We start from the raw sequence: 25,561 nt of genomic DNA, 5'->3' as shown, positions 1-25,561 counted from the left end.
AGTTTTTGTGTTGTTTAACCCCTTAGTGACCAACAGTACGCCTTTTTACGTTCCTCACTAATGGGCTTTAGGCTAATGCGACGCCTTTTAACGTGATCGCATTAGCCTAAAGTAGCGCCGAAATTAAAGATCGGGGCTCCGTTCTCTCAGCTACCGGAGGTAGCTGAGAGTTCGGGGCAACGACCAGAGACCATAACGAGTGGTCTCTGGTCACGTGATCGCCGTGAATCGCTATTTCACGGCGTTCACGCTAAACCGGCGGATAATCGCCATTTCTCTCTCCTCTCATGGAATAACTCCTTAGAGAGGAGAGAGAACGGGTAAATAGTGCGCCCCCCCCCCCCCCCCGTCCGATTCCCCTTCATGTCCGATCCCCCCCCCACGGTCCGATTCCCCCCCCCCCCAAAATGGCGCCCGAGTGCGCTTTGCATAACTTACCTGTGTCGTCATCTGGCACAGCAACAATCAGGGACCGTTGTGACTGGTCCCTGATCAGGTGATCTCTGTGATAAAACCTATCACAGAGATCACTGACAGTTATTTTCAAAACACAGCCAGGACATGGGCTGTGTTTCTCTCTCCTCCCATTGTAGTTGTTCTGAGAGGAGAGAGAAATCAGTCTAAGTCCTGTGCTGTGAAGAAAGAAAAAAAGTGATAAAAAATCATCGTTCTTATACATACATATATATATATATATATAATATATCAAATCTATATTAGCGTCAGCGCTAGATTAGCGTCAGCGCTAGTTTAGCGTTAGTGCTAGTTTAGCGTTAGTTCTAGTTTAGCGTTAGTGCTAGTTTACCGTTAGTTTAGCGTTACTTTAGGGTTAGGGCTAGTTTAGCGTTCGTGTTTAGGGCCGTTTAGAATTAATTTTACGTCTGTTATATAAAAAAAAAAAATATATAAAAAAAATATATATATAAAAAAAATAAAAAAATTTGTGTCGTTTTTAGGATTTTAGGTTTACTTTAGGGTTAGGACTTATAGGGCATATATATATATATATATATATACATACACATCTATAAATATGTCTCAGCGTATGTACAGCGCGGAGCAAGCCTACGCCTTGCTATGTTCCGACACTTCTGAAAGCGAAACAGACACCGCTTCAGAATTTGTTCCAGACAGTGACAGTGACGATTCTAATTCCACCGCTGAACCCCATAGTCCTATGGTGGTGGATACGTCAGTCGCTGTAGAGGTGTCAAGTGCAGGGCCGAGTGTTGCAGTCCCTCCCGTGATGTGGGATCCTGCACTATCATTTTCCCCCCAAGTACCCCAATTTGAAGCGACCCCAGGAATTAGTGTCGACGTCCAAAATTTTACCCCCTATAATTTTTTTAATTTATTTATATGTGATACGGTCCTAGACTTGATAGTCCAGCAGACTAATCTGTATGCTAGGCAGTTTGTTCTACAAAAGCCTGTGTCTATGTACTCCAGAATGTGGAGCCCCACAAGTGTCCCAGAAAGAAAAAAATTTTTAGGCATTACCCTCAATATGGGTTTGGTTAAAAAACCCTCTGTCCGGTCCTACTGGACTTGTAGTGCTGTCCACGCTACCCCTGTATTTGCAGCAGTGATGTCCAGAAACCGCTATGAGGCCCTAATGCGATTCATGCATTTTACTGATAATTCCCAAGTCCCCCCAAGAAGTGACCCAGCTTATGATCGGCTTAATAAATTAAGGCCATTAATCACCCTTCTAAATGATTTATTTTTAAAGTTGTACACCCCTGACAAAAATTTGTCAGTAGATGAATCGCTCATGAGCTTCAAAGGGCGTCTTTCCTTTCGTCAATTCATCCCTTCCAAACGAGCCAGATATGGGGTGAAATTGTACAAAGTTTGCGAGAGCACAACGGGTTACACCTGCGGTTTCAAAATCTATGAAGGCAGGGACTGCCAAATTTATACCCCAGGCTGCCCAGAAACTATTGGCACCTCTGGCAAAATTGTGTGGAACCTAATGGAGCCATTTCTGCACAAGGGGTACCACGTCTATACAGACAATTTTTATACCAGCGTTGCCCTTTATAAAGCCCTCCATGCTGCAAATACAGGGGCCTGTGGGACAGTACGGAAGAACAGAGTGGGACTCCCACAACAGTTGGTGTCCAGGCGTTTGGGAAAGGGAACATCCATGGCCCTTGCAAGTCAGGAATTGCTTGCAGTGAAGTGGGCCGACAAGAAGGATGTCTACATGCTGTCCACCGTACACACGGACACCACTGTGGCAATTACGGAGAGGGGGGCTACCACTGCAAAGCAGAAACCTGTCTGTGTAACAGACTACAACAAATTTATGGGGGGTGTAGACCTTTCCGACCAGGTGCTTCAGCCTTACCTGGTGAAGCGCAAAAATAAGGCCTGGTACAAAAAGGTAGCAATCTACCTCATCCAGGTTGCTACCTATAACAGTTTTGTTATTTTCAAAAAAGCCCAAGGAACGCTCACTTTCCTTCAATTTCAGGAGAAGGTCATTGAGCATCTCCTTTTTGAGTCCACTATACCGGCACAATCCTGCGAATCTGAGGATGTGCGCAGGCTTTCAGAGCGCCACTTTTTACACCCTATTCCCTCCACTGAGACCCAAAAATATCCCCAAAAAAGGTGTCGGGTATGTAGCAAGCATGGCAGGAGGAGGGATACCCGCTTTTATTGCCCCATGTGTCCATCAAAACCAGCCCTTTGTAACTATCCCTGTTTCGAAACCTTTCACACGGTTGCAAATTACTAGAATTTAACACAAAAAAAATAATGGGTTGGGGGCCTTTTTAGGGAGTCAATTTCTTTATATTTTCTTTTTAGTTCGTGGGCTTTCCAAGTAGGGATTATTTCTTGTGGGAGAGGTTGTAGAGCACATTTTTTTCAGACCGTGAAACTAATTTTACCCCTTATGATTTTTTTTTATTTATTTGTGGGTGATCAAGTGCTGGAATTAATTGTCCAGTACAAAATCCCACATCCACAATTTTTTTATTTTGACTGTTCTTATGACTATGTCCTGCCACATACAGCTGTTACATTCCTAATTCTGTACCGTGATACGGGCATGATCTTTTTTTTTTATTTGGAGGATTTCTAATAATTGAGCTGTTCCTTATCAATACACCATGGGCTTTGTTACGGTTCTTCTGGAAATACTGACATCATTTTGGGGATTAGTGATCCTTTACTGTTCCTATAGATGGTTTTGGACACTGTCCTTTTATATATTCTGTAGGTGATTGGTTGTTTTGTGCACATAGCGGTTCCTACCTTGCCGGGCAGGGGCCTGTTATGGTGTACCGCGTCACTTGGCACATTCGTCCCTCATAAGGATTGATGGAGCTAAAGAGACGTTGTACAACCAGTCACTGAAAAAAAAAATCCTTGTCATGACAGCCCTGCAGGTGTTCTTCTATCTAGTGAACAGACTCGAGTTTGCAACATAGTTGGATACATTTTCCTCCATTTGTTTGAAGATATTGCCCGTCACTCCAGTACAGTTTATTTTTTCCTCTCTGACTGATTTTATATTAGGACAGAATTCTGTCCACAATGACATCATAATGGCACCAACTGCTTCTTCAGCAAGACATAGTCACAAGTACAGGCAAATACGTCTATAGCGACATGTATCCATTATGAATACACGGCTTCACTTCTATTCTGTGCCGCACAAATTTATTAATGTGGCGTATTTCTAACAAAATAACCTTCTACCACGTCTCCTCTATTTCATGTGGAAACGTAATAAAAGCTTGAAGAAAACATTATATACCCATAGTGTCTGAAATGATACCCATTATTTCCTCATTTAAAAAATTTTTGGTCCGCATGCCCACTACACCACTAGATGAATACCTTTAGGGGTTTAGTTTTTAAAATGGGGTCATTTCTGCGTGGTTTTTTTTTGTTCAGGCAGCTCAATGCCTCTAAATGCATGATATGGGGCCTAGAATTTATTCAATTGTGCACTGAAAGCCAAAGGGTGCTCCCTCTCTTTTTGGCCCAGCCACAGGTCTAATAAGCAGATTATGGCAACAATGAGAGTATTTTTGAAAACAGGAGAAACAGGGTGATAGATTTTGGGGTGTGTTTCTTCATTTTCATGTTCGCTTTACAAAGAAATTGGTCTTCAAAGTGATACTTTTATATAAAAAGTGTTTTTTTTATTTTATTTCACCAGCTATGCATTAAATTTAGCAAAAAACTGTGGGGTCAAAATACTCACTACACCCCTAGATAAATACCTTAAGCGGTCTAGTTTTCTAAATGGGGTCGTTTATGGGGAGTTTCTATCGTTCTGGTAGTTCAAAACCTCTCCAAATGTACAGTGGGGCCTAAAACATTTTCAAGCAAAATAGGAGTCCTGAAAGCCTCCGGGTGCTCCCTTTCTTTCGGGCCCTGCTGTGTGTCCAGGCAACACATTAGGGTCACAATGGGGGAATTTTTGAAAACAGGAGAAACAGGGTGATAGATTTTGGCGTGTGTTTCTTCATTCTTATAGTCGCTTTACACAGAAATCGGTCTTCAAAGTGATACTTTTATTAAAAAAGTGAATTTTTATTTTTTTTCACCTGCTATGCATTAAATTTAGCAAAAAACTGTGGGGTCAAAATACTCACTACACCCCTAGATAAATACCTTAAGGGGTCTAGTTTTCTAAATGGGGTCGTTTATGGGGAGTTTCTATCGTTCTGGTAGTTCAAAACCTCTCCAAATGTACAGTGGGGCCTAAAACATTTTCAAGCAAAATAGGAGTCCTGAAAGCCTCTGGGTGCTCCCTCCCTTTCGGGCCCTGTCGTGTGTCCAGGCAACGCATTAGGGTCACAATGGGGGCATTTTTGGAAACAGGAGAAACAGGGTGATAGATTTTTGGGTGTGTTTCTTCATTCTCATGGTCGCTTTACAAAGAAATCGGTCTTCAAAGTGATACTTTTATGAAAAAAGTTAAATTATATTTTTTTATGCCTGCTTTGCATGAATTCTTACAAAAAAACTGTGGGGTCAAAATACTTACAACACCCCTTAATAAATACCTTAAGGGGTCTAGTTTTCAAAATGGGGTCACTTGTGGGGGTTTCCACCATTCTGACACCTATGAGCCTATGAAAACCTGGCTTGGTGCAGGAAAACAAAATGTACTACAAAATGTATAAAATTATTACTTAACTTGTAAGTCCTCTAAATTGCTCAAAAATTATTTTTTTTTTTCAAAAGTGCTGCCAAAATAGAGTAAAGAGATGGAAATATATATTTAATAAAAAAAATTGTACAGTATGTGTGTACATATGTGACATATTGCAGTTAAAAATAGGGAAAAATGATAATTTTTACAAAATTTCTTCAATTTTTCTATTTTTTAAGTTATTTCCGCAAATCGTATCAGTCTACTTTTACCACTAAAATAAAGTACAACATGTGACGAAAAAACAATGTCAGAATTACTTGGATATTCAAAACTTTCACAGAGTTATTCTCTGATAAAGTCACACATACCAGATTTGACAAATTTGGCTTGGTCATTAACCCCTTCCCGACATTTGACGTACATGTACGTCATGGAAAGCATTGACTTCCCGCAAAATGCCGTACATGTACGTCAAATGTTTGGCACCGGCTCAGAAACTGAGTCGGTGCCATCATCACCGGATCTCAGCTGTATCTTACAGCTGACATCCGACGGTAACGGCGGGGACCGAAATTAGCTTCGATCCCCGCCATTAACCCCTTAAGTGCAGCGCTCAAACGCGATCGCTGCACTTAAGGTGTTTGCAGCTCATCGGAGCCCCAGCAATAAAATTGCCGGGGTTCCGGTGGCTGCAATGGCAACCGGAGGCCTAATACTGGCCTCCCGGTCTGCCTAGCACCGAAGCCGGTCAAGATCCGCCCGGCGGCGGAGCCTGATCGGCTTCCGTAGCTGCCGGCAAGATGGCGCCGGGTCAGGAGCTGATCCGGCGTCATCAGCGGTGGATGTCAGCTGTACTGTACAGCTGACATCCACCTGTAACGGCAGGAACCGGAGCTAGCTCCGATCCCTGCCATTAACCCCTTCGATGCAGCAATCGAAAGCGATTGCTGCATCGTAGCGGTTACTAGCAGATCGCCAGCCCTGACAGGCAATCGGGACTGGCGACTGCTGTTATGGCAACAGGAGACACAATGGTCTCCTGCTCTGCCATTACGGAAGCCTATTAGGCCCCGCCGGGAGGCGAAGCCTAATCGGCTTGCTGTCAGTGAATGACTGACAGATCTAATACATTGCATTACATAGGTAGTGCAATGTATTAGAAAAAAAAAAAATCTGACCGTTGGACCTTCAAGTCCCCTAGTGGGACTTGAAGAAAAGTGTAAAAAAAGTGTAAAAAAAAGTGCAAAAAATAAAAGTTTGAAAACAAAAGTTTCAAGTAATCAAATAAAACACAATCCCCCTTTTACTCTTATCAAGTCCTTTATTATTGAGAAATAATAATAAACCATATGTATTTGGTATCGCCACGACCGTAACGACCTGAGGTATCAAAATATTGTATTATTTATTGCACGCGGTGAACAGCGTAAAAAAACCCGTAAAAAACGTTACCAGAGTTTCTGTTTTTTAGTCACTTTGCCCTACAAATATTAGAATAAAAAGTGATCAAAAAGTCGCACGTATCCAAAAATGGTACCTATAAAAACTATAGCTCGTCCCGCAAAAAACAAGCCCTCATACACCTCCGTCGACAAAAAAATTAAAACGTTATGGTTCTCACAACTTTGCGACAGAAAAAAAATACATTCTTTTTACAAAAGTAATTTTATTGTGAAAAAAGTTGTAAAACATAAAAAAATGCTATAAATTAGGTATCGCCGGAATCGTACTGACCCGCAGAATAAAGTTAACATGTAGTTTATAACGCATGGTGAACGCTGTATAAAAAAAACGAAAAAAGCTGTGCCAGAATTGCATTTTTTTGTTTACCTGGCATCCCAAAAAATAGGATAAAAGGTGATCAAAAAGTTGCATGTACCCCAAAATGGTACCAATAATAACTACAGCTCGTCCCGCAACAAACCAGCCCTCATACCGCTACGTCTATGAAAAAATAAAATTAGTTATGGCTCCAATAAGTCAGGAAATAAAAAAATATGCAGTTGTGCCCGAGGGGAACATTTCATCTGTTTGAAGAGGCGATTTATCAAGGACTTAAAATTAGGGAACCAGGAAAGGGAGGGCCCAAACATATCCGCTGGAAGCGACGGTGCCCGTATTATACCAGGACAACACTTCCTAGCAAAATTCCCCAAACTACAAAGGTGCGGAGTGTGGACCAAAAGGGGGATAAGAAATTACACCATTTATCAGTGCGAGACCGGCCTGTGCGGAAAGGATTGCTTCACAGCGTAACACACATCTATGGATTATTAATTTTTTTTCATACCACCTGACTATGCCCCTTATATACTCCGCCCCGCTTACATGTACCCCCACATTATAAAACACCAGCAATACTCAAAAAATTTAGTACCAAGCAAAATCCGCTCTCCAAAAGCCAAATGGTGCTCCCTCGGCTCTGAACCCTACAGCGTGCCCAAACAGCAGTTTCCGTCAACATATATGGCATCGTCATACCCGGGAGAACCCTTTTAACAATTTTTGGGGTGTGTGTCTCCAGTGTCATAAGCTTGGCATGACATATTTGCCACTGAATGGCATATCTAGGGAAAAATATAAATTTTTAATTTGCACCATCTGCAGTGCATTCATTTATGGAAAAGACCTGTTGGGTGAAAATCCTCACTACACCTCTTAATAAATGCCTTGAGGGGCGCAGTTTCCATAATGGGGTCACTTCTCAGGGGTTTCTTTTTATTATTTCACATCTGAGCCTCTGCAGTTGTGAACCAATACTTTGTAAATCGCAAAATTAGGCCTCCACTCCGCATGGTACTCTTCACTCCTGAGCCCTGTCATATGTCCAGGCAAAAGATTAGGGCCACATGTAGGGTGTTTCTAAAACCGGGAAACACTGCATAATAATTAGAGGGCTGTCTTGTTATGGTGGCACAAGCCGGGCACCACATATTGGCATATCTATGGAAGAAAATCCCATTTTCACTCTGCAACATCGAGTGAACACTAATTTCTACAAAACACCTGCAGGGTTAAAATGCTTACTACACCCCTTGGTAAATGCATTGAGGGGTGTCGTTTCCAAAATGGGGTCACTTCTGGGGGGTTTCCACTGTTTTGGGCCCACAGGCGCCCAGAAACCAATCCAGCAACATCTGCACTCCAAATGGCGGTCCTTTCCTTCTGAGCCCTGCCGTTTGCCCAAACAGCAGTTTATGACCACATATGGGGTATTGCCGTACTCGGGAGAAATTGCTTTACAAATTTTGGGTTCTTTTTTTCCTTTATTTGTTGAGAAAATGAAAAAATTTGCGCTAAAGCTACGTCTTATTGAAGAAAAAGGACTGTTTTTATTTTCACTGCCTAATTCTAATAAATTCTATGAAACGTCTGTGGGGTCAAAATGCTTACTACACCCCTAGATGAATTCCTCAAGAGGTGTAGTTTCCTAAATGGAGTCCCTTTTTGGGCGTTTTCATTGTTTTGTCCCCTCAGGGGCTTTGCAAATGTGACATGGCCGCCGCAAATCATTCCTGCTAAATGTGATCTCAAAAAGTCAAATAGTGCTCTTTCCCTTCTAAGCCCTGCCGTGTGTCCAAACAGCCGTTTATTACCACATGTGGGGTATTGTTTTACTCGGGAGAAATTGCTTTACAAATTTTGTGGTGCTTTTTCTCCTTCAGTCCTTCTGGAAATGAGAAAAAATTAGCTAAACCTAGATTTTTTTGGAAAAAATGTAGATTATTATTTTCAGGGCCTACTTCCAATATTTTCTGCAAAAAAACTGTGGGGTCAAATCGCTCACTATACCCCTAGATAATTTCCTCAATGGGTGTAGTTTCCGAAATGGGGTCACTTGTGGGGGGTTTCCACTGTTTTGTCCCCTCAGGGGCTTTGTAAATGTGACATCGCCTCTCAAACCATTCCTGCTAAATTTGAGCTCCAAAAGCCAAACGGCGCTCTTTCCCTTCTCAGCCCTGCCGTGTGTCCAAATATCCATTTATTACCACATGTGGGGTAGTGTTTTACTCGGGAGAAATTGCTTTACAAATTTTGCGGTGCTGTTTCTCCTTTAGTCCTTGTGGAAATGAGAAAAAAAATCGCTAAACCTACATTTTCTTTGAAGAAATGTTGATTTTAATTTTCACGGCCTACTTCCAATAATTTCTGTAAAAAACCTGTGCGGTCAAAATGCTCACTACACCCCTAGATAATTTCCTTGAGGTGTGTAGTTTCCCAGATGGGGTCACTTTTGGTGGATTTTCACTGTTTTGGCACCGCAAGAGCCCTTCAAACCTGACATGGTGCCTAAAATATATTCTAACAAAAATAAGGCCCCAAAATCCACCAGGTGCTCCTTTGCTTCTGAGGCCGGTGCTTCAGTCCAGTAGCACGCTACGGCCACATGTGGGATATTTCCTAAAACTGCAGAAACTGGGCAACAAATATTGAGTTGAATTTCTCTGGTAAAACCTTCTGTGTTATAAAAAAAATTGTATTAAAAATTTATTTCTGCAAAAAAATATGAAATTTGTAAATTTCACCTCTACTTTGCTTTAATTCCTGTGAAATGTGTAAAGGGTTAAGACATTTTCTAAATGCTGTTTTGAATACTTTGAGGGGTGAAGTTTTTAAAATGGGGTGACTTTTTGGGGGTTTCTAATATATAAGGCCCTCAAAACCACTTCACAACTGAACTGGCCCCTGTAAAAATAGCCTTTTGAAATTTTCTTGAAAATGTGAGAAATTGCTGCTAAAGTTCTAAGCCTTGTGATGTCATAGAAAAATAAAAGGATGTTCAAAAAACGATGCCAATCTAAAGTAGACATATGGGGGATGTTAATTAGCAACAATTTTGTGTGGTATAACTGCCTGTCTTACAAGCAGATACATTTAAATTGAGAAAAATGCTAATTTTTGCAATTTTTCACTATATTTTCGTGTTTTTCACAATTAAATACTGAATGTATCGACCAAATTTTACCACTATCTTAAAGTCCAATGTGTCACGAGAAAACAATCTCAGAATCGCCCGGATAGGTGAAAGCATTTCAACGTTATTACCACATAAAGTGAAACATGTCAGATTTGAAAAATGAGGCTCTGTCAGGAAGGTCAAAAGTGGCTAAAGAGGGAAGGGGTTAAGGTCCAAACAAGCTTGGTCACTAAGGGGTTAAGTTCTGTGTCCTTTGTTTTTTGTTTGGAAAGAGCAGATGAAAGAAACAAAGGAGTCATCAGCATGGACTGTCTGCTTGAGGGGGTAGTCTGTTAAATAAATATCTGCGACTTAAAGGGGAAGTCCTCTTGAAATAATTACAGCTCTATCGCCAGTGAAGGAACTTTCTGGGCAGCAGTAAAGGGGTTCAGGCTCTCTACGGAGCTCTGTGGCTCATTATACCGGGAAACCATCCCCCAAAAATGTCATTTTGTGTCTATAGGAATCTCTGTTAAAAGTGATACTATATAACCCCTTAAAGGAACACTCCAGATTAAACTGATACACTTGTTTATGTCTAGTGTATGACTCAAATAACACCAAAGAGAGAATCCTTGTGTCATGCTCCGACCCCCAGACCCTGTACAAGGCATCATACATGTATCAGTTTTAACTGGGGTGTTCCTTTAAGTTTTAAAGTAAGCTCCCATTCTATTATACACTCTATTTTAAACTCTATAGTAAATCCAGCATCATTATATCTGCAAAACATTTTGTTGGTCATGAAGGATCAAGATAAAAAAAAAAAAATGTTGCCCTTCCCATTGTCACCCAGCTTTCCACAGACTCTGAATGCTAAATATAGTCACATCCTGCATACATATCAGTATTTACTGCGGTTCTGGCATTTTATTCATAAACCAGCCGGCCGCTGCATCCAGACGGAGAGCGGCTTTCTCCATTCACACCTATGGGAGTTACGGAAACAGCCGAGCAACCAGCGTGCCAAACAGAACCGCAACACTCCTCATCCTTATGTATACGTGAGCCATACTTACAAACAAAAGTATAGGACCCTTTTAACCATCTCAGTGCCAAATTAGAGCATCGAGGATATTCTAATGAATACTTAAAGAGATGGAGAACATCTGGATGAAGGAGGAACATGTTTTGTACATGCTGGACAGGGGGGAGGCAATTACACAAGGACAAAGCAGATGAACAAGCTCCCTAGATGACCCCTCAACCACAGGAATCTCTTCCCCCGTGCCAGGCAACCTCTTCAAAACATGCACACAAGGACAAGGGGTGGCAGCGGGGATAGGATACAGCATCTTCAACATGTCACGGCCATATGATCGTGCAGGCAGAGGGGGTATGATAGACTAATATGATGCCTTACTGACCCGCCATATTGAAATTCGCCATATTGGGGGTAACTGCATACCTCCCAACTTTCAAGTATCACAAAGACGGACGACCGATGCAGCAAATTTTTTTTCTTTTAAGCCACGCCTCTAATCCCACCCGATCCCCAGCCATACACTCCCGATTCAGCCCACAAAGTATCATGCTCCCATAGTGCCTCCTTCACAGTATACCAAATAGCTGCCCCCACCCAGTATAATGCCCTCTAGCTGCCCCCACAGAATATAATGCCCCCATAGCTGCCACCATACAGTATACTGCCCCATAGATGAACCCATACAGTACAAAGCAAACACAGATTCTCCCATGCATTATAATGCCCGTACAGATGCCCCCATGCAGTATAATGCCCCCTTAGTTGCCCCTAGTGCCAGTGCCTTTGTAGATAGTGACACAGTGCACATGTAGGTAATTCCCACGTACATAGCGCCACAGTGTCCATGTAGATGGTGCCCCCCCCCATGAAGATAGCGCCACCCCCCCCCCCCTCCCGTCCCGTAGATAGCGCCATTGGGACTCCCTCTAGGAGCGGAATCCCCAGCCAGAGCATAGGCCGGGGATTCCGCTCCTAGAAGGAAGCCCTGAAGTCACTGTCCACATATGGACAGTGACGTCAGCGGCTACTCCTTGAGCGGAATTCCTGTTGCCGACTCCGGCTGGGGTTTCCTTTCCAGGAGAAGTCCCTGACGTCAATGTCCATATATGGACATTAATGCCAAGGGCTTGCGCGAGCACAGCGCTTAAAGTTGCGCTTTTCCCCAGGGAGTCCTCGGCGAGCGGAGGAGCTCCCTCTGCTATGAACTAATTCTGAAGCAGGGAGCTGATGGTTCCCTGCTTCAGAATTAGGTTGATAGCGGGACGCCGGCCAGAATTGGGACTGTCCCGCTGAATCCGAGACGGTTGTGAGGTAAGGGTAACTGACCGGACTTACCCTGTATACTGTAGTGTAATATTGCGATATATATATATATATATATATATATATATATATATACACATACATACATACACACACACACATTGATAATCCTGCTTTAGGGACCATCGCTACTGAGCTACGATCTCTAACAAATGCTGGCTAGCTACTAATGGCTGCCATTACTGTGCCCATTAAGGTTGCCATCCAGCTCTTTCTAAAGAGCCTGAATGCCACATAAGTATTCATCACATTATGGTTCCTGTCTACTTGTCTGATTGTGTGTCAGTCTTCACTACTCTTCTGGAATTATATTCATAAATCCGTAGGATAAGAAAAGTGGTTATCCTCCCCCCATAATGTCTTTTCCAAGATCATCTAATTCCTAGCACTTTACACACCAGACAATTTCTCTTTGATTCCTCTGGTCCTGCAGAGGAGTGTATGTGTTCTGACCAGCTCTGCGTTCAATCATCCGGGGCCTCTCCCCCTCCCCCCAACATAACAGCCCTGGGGGGCTCAGGACAAGAATAAAACAAGATCCAGTGTCCTTACTGAATGTATTAAAGAAATATTACATCTCTGCTCATCCTGGTAAACAGAGGCTGACTATCACTGACTGGGGGCCCTGTGTGATCAATATAGAAGGAAAGGGGGTTCCTGTCCACAGGGCATATGGGACATGATACAAGGGAGGTCACCGGACCCCTCTATTAGCCAAAGGGGAGAGCGGTTCTTGTTCTACTGTCATATCTATCTATCTATCTATCTATCTATCTATCTAATCACCACATGGGGCCAGGTCACTACAGGGATTGATCATGTTGCTTGGTATTATTAGATGAGTAGGTTGTAGTAATATAATGTGTTTTTGGTGCAGAAAGTAATCCACCGAATGTTCTCACTTGTCCCAGGTGCGTACAGGAATATTTGGATGAGATAACCGGATGATCTCATGCTCTTCAGACCGGCGCTCTTATATAACAATGACCAGGCCAGAGCTTGAGGCCCCATGCACACGAACGTGCTTTTGCGGCCACAATTCCCCCGAAAATCCACGGGAGAATTGCGGCCCCATTCATTTCTATGGGGCCATGCACACGACAGTAGTTTTTACGGTCCATGCATGGCCCGGGAGCCCGCACCGCAGAAAGAACAGACCTGTCTTATTACGGCCGTGTTCTGCGGTCCGAGCTCATTGAAAATAATGGCCGCGGCCATGTACACGGCCCGCGATTTATGGGCGGCTTGCGGGTGACAGTCCGCTGCCGGCCGACCCGAAAATCACGGCCGTGCACATGGCTACGTTTGTGTGCATGAGGCCTAAATCAGGGGTTAAATTGGGTGCCACCCACCCCTAAAAATATGAAACCTGATGTATACAGTTTTTATTGGCTGATCCTACCGAAAAGTGTGGGATTGAATATATGGAATCCCTAGTGTTACAGTCATATGTCAATATTAAACTTGCATTTAAAGGGCAACTAACCCTAAAATCAGCAGCTTATAATAGTGCGGCAGCGTTATAAGACTCACCTAGGGATGTAAATTTCTCTGGAGGGTCTCAGCACTGGAGATATGGAACATTAATTAGTGATCATGTGTTCTGCACTTCCTGGTACTCATCCCATTAAAGAACACTAAATTCAGGCTCCTCCCTGTCAGAAATGGCTGATAACAGGGAACAATAGATTGTATTGACCTGCACAGCAAATAGAGATAAGACAGAATTCAGGGTTAAGCCCCTATTACACCGGACGATTTTGGCCGGTGCAGCGAGCGCCGTTTAACGAGACAGATGGTTGATCGGCGCTGGTTTGCTCCTGTCACACGGAGCTATGGATGGGGACGAGCGCTCGTTACTCTGATCGCTCATCCCCATACATTATTATGTCGGCAGCGCGTCTCCCTGTTTACACACCAAGATGCGCTGCCGACAACGAGAATATTTCAGTTTTTTAAAACGATACGACCAGCGGATGATCCAGCGTTTGCCAGATAATTGCCCAGTCTAAAACCCCCTTTAGTATCCCTTTAAGTAAAGGTCCATACCTTTCATTATGAGGCCGACAATCAGGATAGATAGGCAAATATCTGATATATCATAGGAAGTAGAGACATGGCAGAATATGTGGGGTTCGGGCACAGAGACCCCCATCATCTGCTCTCCTTGGGGATTTGAGTATGGGTCATATACTATCTATGGCTTGTATTCAGTTTTCCAATGAAAGCAAGGAAAAGGTACTAAGTAGCGCACCTGCAGACCCTATTTTTTATCGATCTTAGGGTCTCAGACCCTCGCTAATCCCAACTTCTAAATGATATGTCTGAGTTTTTAAAAAATAAATAAATGACACTGCCCCTTTAATAACATTGACTGCAGACTGATCCTAGAGGCCAGTCAAATTCTGTTTGGAAGTCCAAGTAAGCTAGGTGACAACCACTGAGAGTGTGTGATGATGGCCATATTGGTTGTCACCCAACCTTCCCAAAAACATTTAAAGGGGAAGCGTTCTTTAAAAAAAAACAACAACAACAAAAGACGGATGTGTCCTGATAAATAATCAGGATGTATTTATTAAGTGGTCGTGACTGCCAGATTCCTGAGACAATCCTGCGCTCATCGCCGGGTGAGACGGACCCGCTATCTCTACCACTTCATATTTGTGGCCTTGTTAAAATGCCTGAGCTAAGCAGCTGGCAGCGGGGAACAAGATTTCCATTCGCTCAAATTACAGCTAAGGACGGTTGTGGTGGCTGCAGGGAGTTCATGTGTCAGCACAGCGGAGCAGTCGGGGGACGACACTACGTCTGGCAGGTAGAAGGGGATATAGTTTATAGGAACAGCACAAAATGTTCCAAGCGGATCTGTGTCACGGCGGGGACAGTATACCCAGTTTATAAGCCGGGGATCATTTCCTTGTTATATAAAACATAGGGATGTGATCTATTCAAATAAAATGAATATAACATTTTGTAAAAATAAGTAATATAGAAAAAAAATTATAGAAATTTAATATAAAAGCAAAATAAAATGAAGCAAAATAAAAATAAGAGAAAAAATGAAAATTATGTAAAATAAAAAATATAAATATAAAGTTAATATAAAATTAAAATAAAATGAAGTAAAATAAATGAGTAAAAATAAAGCAAATTAAAAAAACAATTGTTAAAATGAAAATAAAGTAAAATAGAAAATAAATCTACAACTAATATTAATATAAAATCAAAATAAAATGAAGTTAATATAAAATAAGGGTAACTATAAAATGAAATTAAAAAAATAATATACATTAAATTAATAAAAAATTAAAATAGAATGAAGTAAAAGTCAAATAAATGAGTAAAAATAAAGCAAAATTAAAAAAAATTAAAAATAGAATTGCCTAAAATCACTATAACATTTATTATTCAAATACAATTACATTAAAAATAAATACAATTAAGTAAAATAAATCGTAATATTCAATTAAACATAATTTTCTAAAAGTATACTGCGCTCATATAATACTACCATACACTGCTCATATAATACTACCATACACTGCTCATATAATACTACCATACACTGCTCATATAATACTACCATACACTGCTCATATAATACCAACGTACACAGCTCATATAATACCACCATACACTGCTCATATAATACCACCACACACTGCTCATATAATACCACCGTACACTGCTCATATAATACCGCCATACACTGCTCATATAATACCACCATACACTGCTCATATAATACCACCGTACACTGCTCATATAACACCACCATACACTGCTCATATAATACCACCGTACACTGCTCATATAATACCCACATACACTGCCCATATAATACCCACATACACTGCCCATATAATACCTCCATACACTGCTCATATAATACCACCGTACACTGCTCATATAATACCCACATACACTGCCCATATAATACCACCATACACTGCTTATATAATACTACCATACACAGCTCATATAATACCACCATACACTGCTCATATAATACCACCATACACTGCTCATATAATACCACCATACACTGCTCATATAATACCGCCATACACTGCTTATATAATACTACCATACACTGCTCATATAATATCACCATACACTGCTTATATAATACTACCATACACTGCTCATATAATACCACCATACACTGCTCATATAATACCACCATACACTGCTTATATAATACTACCATACACAGCTCACATAATACCACCATACACTGCTCATATAATACCACCATACACTGCTCATATAATATCACCATACACTGCTTATATAATACTACCATACACTGCTCATATAATATCACCATACACTGCTTATATAATACCACCATACACTGCTCATATAATACCACCATACACTGCTCATATAATACTACCATACACTGCTCATATAATACCACCATACACTTCCCATATAATACCGCCATACACTGCTCATATAATACCGCCGTACACTGCTCATATAATACCACCATACACTGCCCATATAATACCACCATACACTGCTCATATAATACCACCATACACTGCTCATATAATACCACCATACACTGCTCATATAATACTACCATAGACTGCTCATATAATACCACCGTACACTGCTCATATAATACCACCATACACTGCTCATATAATACTACCATACACTGCTCATATAATACCACCATACACTGCTCATATAATATCACCATACACTGCTTATATAATACTACCATACACTGCTCATATAATATCACCATACACTGCTTATATAATACCACCATACACTGCTCATATAATACCACCATACACTGCTCATATAATACTACCATACACTGCTCATATAATACCACCATACACTTCCCATATAATACCGCCATACACTGCTCATATAATACCGCCGTACACTGCTCATATAATACCACCATACACTGCTCATATAATACTACCATAGACTGCTCATATAATACCACCGTACACTGCTCATATAATACCACCATACACTGCTCATATAATACTACCATAGACTGCTCATATAATACCACCGTACACTGCTCATATAATACCACCGTACACTGCTCATATAATACCACCGTACACTGCTCATATAATACCACCGTACACTGCTCATATAATACCACCGTACACTGCTCATATAATACCGCCATACACTGCTCATATAATACCACCATACACTGTTCATATAATACCACCATACACTGCTCATATAATACCACCATACACTGCTCATATAATACCACCATACACTGCCCATATAATACTACCATACACTGCTCATATAATACTACCATACACTGCTCATATAATACTACCATACACTGCTCATATAATACTACCATACACTGCTCATATAATACCCACCGTACACTGCCCATATAATACCCACCGTACACTGCCCATATAATACCACCATACACTGCTTATATAATACTACCATACACAGCTCATATAATACCACCATACACTGCTCATATAATACCACCATACACTGCTCATATAATATCACCATACACTGCTTATATAATACTACCATACACTGCTCATATAATATCACCATACACTGCTTATATAATACTACCATACACTGCTCATATAATACCACCATACACTGCTCATATAATACCACCATACACTGCTTATATAATACTACCATACACAGCTCATATAATACCACCGTACACTGCTCATATAATACCACCATAGACTGCTCATATAATACCACCGTACACTGCTCATATAATACCACCGTACACTGCTCATATAATACCACCGTACACTGCTCATATAATACCGCCGTACACTGCTCATATAATACCACCATACACTGTTCATATAATACCACCATACACTGCTCATATAATACTACCATACACTGCTCATATAATACCACCATACACTGCCCATATAATACCACCATACACTGCTTATATAATACCACCATACACTGCTCATATAATACACCATACACTGCCTATATAATACCACCGTACACTGCTCATATAATACCACCGTACACTGCTCATATACCATCGTACACTGCTCATATAATACCACCATACACTGCCCATATAATACCACCATACACTGCTCATATAATACCACCACACACTGCTCATATAATACCACCATACACTCCTCATATAATACCACCACACACTGCTCATATAATGCCACCATACACTGCCCATATAATACCATCATACACTGCTCATATAATACCACCATACACTCATCATATAATACCACCATACACTGCCCATATAATACCACCGTACACTGCTCATATAATACCACCACACACTGCTCACATAATACCACCATACACTGCCCATATAATACCACCGTACACTGCCCATATAATACCACCGTACACTGCCCATATAATACCACCGTACACTGCCCATATAATACCACCGTACACTGCTCATATAATACCACCATACACTGCTCATATAATACCACCATACACTGCTCATATAATACCACCATACACTGCTCATATAATACCACCATACACTGCTCATATAATACCACCATACACTGCTCATATAATACCACCATACACTGCTTATATAATACCACCATACACTGCTCATATAATACACCATACACTGCCTATATAATACCGCCGTACACTGCTCATATAATACCACCATACACTGCCCATATAATACCGCCATACACTACTCATATAATACCGCCATACACTGCCCATATAATACCGCCATACACTGCTCAAATAAAAGCTTCATACGTAAAGTAAGCTAATAACAGTGCTATACCATATCTAAATAATAATGCTCTTCAATTAATACGATATGAATTGACACAAGTCTTAGGAGGCCTTCTTTGGTGCCCCCTTTAGTAGAGATAGCTGGTGCACCCTGTGTGACTGCATAGGTTGCGCACCCCAAAGGCCGGTCCTGTATATATTTTGAAGCAAAATGAATGATTATGACCGGTCAGCAATGCAACATCTGTAGCTGCAATCTATATAATAACCCCTTAGGCCAGGATCACACACAACTTTGGTGCAGTTTTTTCAGCCAAATGCTGGAGTGAACACAAAATAAATGAGGCATCAGATATTTTTTTATTATACTTTTCCTTCCTTTTGGATCCACTTCTGGCTTTTGGTCAAAAAACTGCGTCAAAACTGTCTATGTGATCATAGCCTAAAGGCCTTATTCACACGAACGTGTTTAACGTGTTTGAAAATCATGCGCGTCGCACGGACCTATGTTAGTCAATGGGGCCGTTCAGACAGTCCGTGATTTTCACGCAGCTTGTGTCCGCTGCGTAAAACTCACGACATGTCCTATATTTGTGCGTTTTTCGCACATCACGCACCCATTGAAGTCAATGGGTGCGTGAAAATCACGCGCAGCACACGGACGCACTTCCGGGTGCCGCGCAACAGCAGTTAAAACTATGAATGAAAACAGAAAAGCACCACGTGCTACAAACATACAAACAGAGTGTCATAATGATGGCGGCTGAGCAAAAATCACTCACCATATGCTGCTGACACACGGAGCTTTTATGGACCTTTTGCGCGCACAAAACGCCGCATTTTTTGCACGCACAAAACGCACACGCTCGTGTGAATCCGGCCTAAGAGTGCAGTTTTTGGCTCATTTAACCAAAAACTGCATGTGTGATCCTGGCCTGGAAGGGGATGTCCCGTTTTTATTTGTTTCATTTATTTATTTGTACAATAGGAAAACTTACCATTTTCTAATATACATACCTCCCAACCGTCCCGATTCCGGCGGGACAGTCCCGGTTTCTCACCGCTGTCCCGCCGTCCCGGGCGGTCTGTAAATGTCCCGCTGGGTGCTGCATCAGAACAGCTGATCGATGCTGATTGCAGCAGCGATCAGAAGAAGGCAGGAGTCTTGCAGCGGCGTTCTCACTGGGATCGATGCCGGCCCTTGAGTGGACCAGTACAGTCACCTGACCTCACCGGTCAGGTGACTGGACTGGTTCACTCCCGGGCCGGCATCGACACCAGTGAGAACGCCGCTGCAAGACTCCTGCCTTCTTCTGACGGTAAGTGATGGGGCTATTCACACGACCAATTTTTTTGACGCCACGGGAAACCTGGCCGTCAAAAAATGGGACATGCCTTATTTTCGTTAGTTTACCCGGCCCCCATAGAAGTCTATGGGGCAGGGTAATACACGGCCATCACCGGATGTGTCCCGAGTGACGGCCGTGTCTTCCGTTGCTCGCGCTCTCTCTCTCTCTCTCCTCCTCCTCACAGTACAGAGTGCATATCAGGAGGAGGAGGGTCGTTTTTTGCTCCCTGTAGGAGTCTGAATCCCCAATCCCTGTCCGGGGATTGGGGATTCCGCTACAGGAGAAGTGAGTGACTACACTGTCCATATATGGACACAGCGACGTCACTCACTTCTGAAGCGGAAGCCCCGACCCTGTGGCCGGGGATTCCTCTCCAGGAGAAGACAGTGACTACACTGTCCATATATGGGCATTGAAGTCAGTGACTTCTCCTGGAAGGGGGGGGGATGGGTGTAACTTATAGGGGATTTTGTGGCATTACCTACAGGGGGCTGGGTGGCATTACCTACAGGGGGCTGGGTGGCATTACCTACAGGGGGCTGGGTGGCATTACCTACAGGGGTCTGGGTGGCATTACCTACAGGGGTCTGGGTGGCATTACCTGCAGGGGGCTGGGTGGCATTACCTACCAGGGGGGCTGTGGCATTATCTACAGAGGGCTGTGTGTGGCAACAAATTTAAATGAAATTCATCATTTGATGTGTTTATGCGGGATATTGGGCGTGGTTAGGGGGCGTGGCTTAAAAATGTCCCTCTTTTCCAAATTCAAAAGTTGGGAGGTATGCATATATGACATTCTGCTCCCATACATTAGTTATATCAGTAATATAGGACCTGTCTTAAAAAAATAATGGTGCAGTCCACATATTAGTCCATATTAATCAATCTATGTTATAACTGTATGGACTAAACATGGTGTCCGTCATGTGACACCCACACACATTATGTGACCACTGGTCTCATCATGGCTGCCAGTGTCTGTGAGAACTTTTACACTTTTTTTTTTTTTTAGACTGTTAACTTTATTAACAACATCACCTAGAGACAGACAGACATTTTATACAAATACAGGCACAGTGAAGTAGAGGTTTATCATTATTCCACCATTAGACCTGTTCACTTAGCCCATGGATGTGCCCGCCGTGTTACCGCAACACGTGTGTGTCATGTAACCCTGTTACTAAGTGAATGCTCGTAGTCACATGATGAGTGTGAGGGGTCACATGATGTGTGAGGTTACATGATGGACGCCATGTTTAGTCCTATTCAGTTGGATACATTACACAGGACTAATCTGTGGACTATACCATTCTGCTATGAGGAGACAACGGCCAACTATACTGATATAAGAAAGGTACGAGAGCAGAATTTCTTATACTTGTATATTCGAAAACTATATAATTTCCTATTCTACAAATAAACAAAAATAAAAAGTGGACAACCCCTTTAAGGGTATGTTCACATGGGAAAACTCTGCAGCAAATCAGATCCGCATTTCACTGGGAATTTTGTCCGAAAGTCCGCACCAAATCGTGTTTGATTTTCGTCCGACTAAGAGCAGAGGGCGAAAAAAAAGACTATACTCGCCTCCACCTGGCCTCCCGTAGCGACGCGTTCCGGCTCCCCTGACTGTTGTTGGCCTCCTGGAATGGCGCTTTATCTCACGTGACAGTTGTAGCCTGTGATTGGCTGCGGCGGTCACATAAGAGGAAACGTCTTAGGAGAACAGTCGTGGGATCGGGGACGATCAGGGGAGGTGATTATGGCCAATTTTTTTTAATTTTAAAGCGGAAATATTTTTGCGGATTTTCACGTCCCCATTGAGTTTAATAATGTAACCCTGCACCGCAGTTCAATTTCTCCACGCGTGTGGATGAGGTTTGACGGTTACGCTACATATTAACACAGGCTAAGGGAATGAGTTCAATTTAAAGGGGAATTCTACTCAAATGACTCCACGTCTAGAACAGGATAACGACACAGTTTTAAGTAGCGGTCACTGACAAGTCCTGGGCAAGCTGGTTACCCTAGCGACTGGTTGCTAGGGAAGGTGAGTCATAACAACGAAGTGGTTACCGCGGAATATCTGAGGGATTCTGTCAGAACTTCTTAATTACGTACAAAAATATGTAAAATGTAATTTGGAAAACATTTTCAAGGACTGGAAACACAGAAGCAGCAAAATTTAATGGTGCAAGTTTTTTCAGCGTCCTCCAAAGTGTTGACTTCCCAGAAATATAACCCCCCCCAAATTGTCCTCTTGGTTGTCTTCGTATCGGGTGATAGATGCTGGGTGACAACCAGAAATGGCCGCCATTATAGTGCCCATAGGGGTTGATCTTTCCACAGATGACATATAAATCTACAATGTTATACAGAGTTACATCCTCCCTCTCCCTTACTGCTCTGCCTGTGTAAGTGTCAGTCCTTACTTTAGCTTTGACATTCTATTCGTGAAGCAGGAGGCTCAGGATGAACTCAGCATTTTAGGTCGGGAAGAGGCTGATTATAATGTCCTTCAATTAGATATAGACAGGTCTGCAGTGCGTCATAAAATATCTTCCCTTCAATATTTTATGGTTAAATGGGATGGCTGAGATTAATGACGGATGATTCCCCCCCCCCCCCCCAAAAAAAAACAAACCAGCACCCCTCTTGTCCATTCCTCCATCATCTAAACCGGACATCTCCATCCCCGTCTGTAACACTCCCGCCCTCCCTAGATATCACGCCCCATGTCTTGGAGTTATCCTCGACTCTGATCTGTCCTTGTTTTCATACACTCCATTGCCAAATCTTGTTGCCTTCACCTATAAATCCTATATCCGTCCCTACAGCACCACGGACACCGCTAAAACACTAATCCGGGCCCTAAGCAGTGGACTACTGTAACTCACTACTAACTGGTATCCACTAAACAGACTGGCTCCACTTCACTCCACCATGAACGCAGCAACCAGGGTGATCTCTCTTTCTAGCATTTATACGAACGCCGCTGCTCTCTGCCGCTTATTACACTGGTTCCCTGTAGAATTATATTCATGACTCTTCTACAAGGCTCTCCCCTATGCTGCACATACATATCCGCTCTAATCTATCTTTACTAAGCCACTCGTGTTCTTCTCTCAACCAATGGCCCACGACTCTCATCATCCCTTATTACATCCGCTCACTCCCGTCTCCAGGACTTCTCCCGTGCTGCACCCATTCTGTGGAGATCACTGCCCTGGACCATCTGACTTGCTCCTAACATTCCCAGGTTGTGTGCCTTGAAAACGTATTTCATCAAGGAGACTTGTGCCACATAACCATGGCCCGTACCTGACCTGACCTGGTCACAGATATGTGCACTCCACCCTGTCCTTAACTAGCTACCCACAATGCATCACTCTGCACTTTATATCTGAATGGCTGACAGGTTTATGCAGCTTTAGTTATATTCCCTTTGCCAACATAAGGTGAACAATTCTTCTTCTTATTATTATTATTACTACTACATTTCAGAGATGCAATACTAGGCATGGCCTATAATCAAGAGTGGCGCTGTTCCTAAAAAAATAACAATGTATTCCATATAAAATACAATGATACAGTACAATTCCTCTTATCCGGAATCAATAGACCTAAATGATGAAATATTCTGGATTATTGGATAGTAATAGAAAAGTATATTAATCAACTTTACTTGTAAAGACAGTGGACCGTTAAGAAGACTGCGCAATCGCTTTTTAGCTTTTAATTCTGATCTTAATTTTGTGAAATTGAAGAATATTCTGCAGTTCTGTTCTGGATTGTCAAATGCTGAAATAGAGGAATCTGTCTACTATACTGTATATTATATAAACAATGGGTAACTAGAATTAGTATGTACAATATCTAATAATATTATCGACAAAATATTGGGGATTACGAAACATTGCGCCAACTTTTTTCCGGTTGAGTTTTACCAGTTCTACGCTGGACAACATTTCATTTTTGGTCTACTGTGAGATATAACAACAACCATCGTTATAATGGTATCAGGGGCAAAAACGTTCTGCGCCCATCACCTAAACTGGCCATAGACTATCGATAATTTAGCCCCGTATACCAGTAACGCGCGGCTGAACCGATCACCTGCCGTTTACGGTGACAAAATGTTTGACTGAAATCTGACCCTTCGATCGTGAACGATCGGCTGATCGGGGGGGGGGGGGGGGGTCAATCTTAGGGTCTATGGCCGGCTCAGTGTCAACTGATGTAACACACGTTCACATGTCCAAATTCTACATCAAGCATCAAACTTTACCATTCAAAAATTCAAAAAACATTCTAATGTTTTTGACAATTTCCCAAAATTCTGCCGTCTAGCAACTTTTTGCGCTCACCATTGTTCCTGCAACATCTCGCTGTTTGTCATTCCGATCACATAATCCCAGCAGCCAAAAAGTTTCCAACTGACCTGTGTATAAAGAGCAGATGTCCCGGGGGGTCTCCACGGCCTCCGACTTGATACCCCCCCTTTCTTTGCTTTACGGATAGTCCCCCAGTTGCCTTTTTTGCTGGGATTTGTTGAGTTCTCTTCTATAATAATCAGAGAGGTCTTCCAAAAGTTTACTGTGATTTTACATCACATCCCCCTTCCGGCTAGAGAGGAGGAGGAGGAGGAGGGGAAAAGGGAAAGATAGAGGGGGCCACTGCATTGGCTTTGCCTTTTAAAGACACAGTACACTGGGAAAAGTCTGGATACGATTCTTATTCCTGAGCGGCAGGATGCAATCTTTTGAGACTTGTAGGGCCGAAATATATAAAGCAAATTAATTTCCTCAATTTATCCCTAAAATTACCTGGAATGAGCCCCTGACTCATCATCGCTGTAGATGCTGCGGTACAAAAATTATTTTCCATTACAGAGCTCTTATTAGGGTCATCACCTCGTTATCCACCTACCCTAACAGACAGATAAAACGACATCAATATGTTGCATCCGCCTCCTGCTACCTTTTACTTAGCGCTCTGTGTGTCAGTCTTCACTGTAGTACTGGCATACTATTCATGCACCTGAAAGCTCAGTGGTATAGGTCAGT

At 42.2% G+C, this 25,561-nt stretch overlaps 1 protein-coding gene across 2 annotated transcripts in view; it reads right to left on the bottom strand.

Annotated features, from left to right (window-relative positions):
• The window catches only part of LOC142659104 (discoidin domain-containing receptor 2-like), a 91,646-nt gene extending 66,536 nt beyond the window's left edge, over nucleotides 1-25,110 (bottom strand). The window contains exon 1 of one of the 2 annotated variants that reach the window (XM_075834863.1): nucleotides 24,937-25,110. The gene's annotated coding sequence lies outside the window, so the exon portion shown is untranslated. The other variant, XM_075834864.1, reaches the window with a different exon arrangement.
• Nucleotides 25,111-25,561: the final 451 nt, after the last annotated feature.

This window comes from Rhinoderma darwinii, chromosome 8 (genome assembly GCF_050947455.1).
Source record: "Rhinoderma darwinii isolate aRhiDar2 chromosome 8, aRhiDar2.hap1, whole genome shotgun sequence".
NCBI classification, from domain to species: domain Eukaryota; kingdom Metazoa; phylum Chordata; class Amphibia; order Anura; family Rhinodermatidae; genus Rhinoderma; species Rhinoderma darwinii.
The sequence above is the reverse complement of the archived record's forward strand: the minus strand, read 5'-3'. Positions and strand labels throughout refer to the sequence as shown.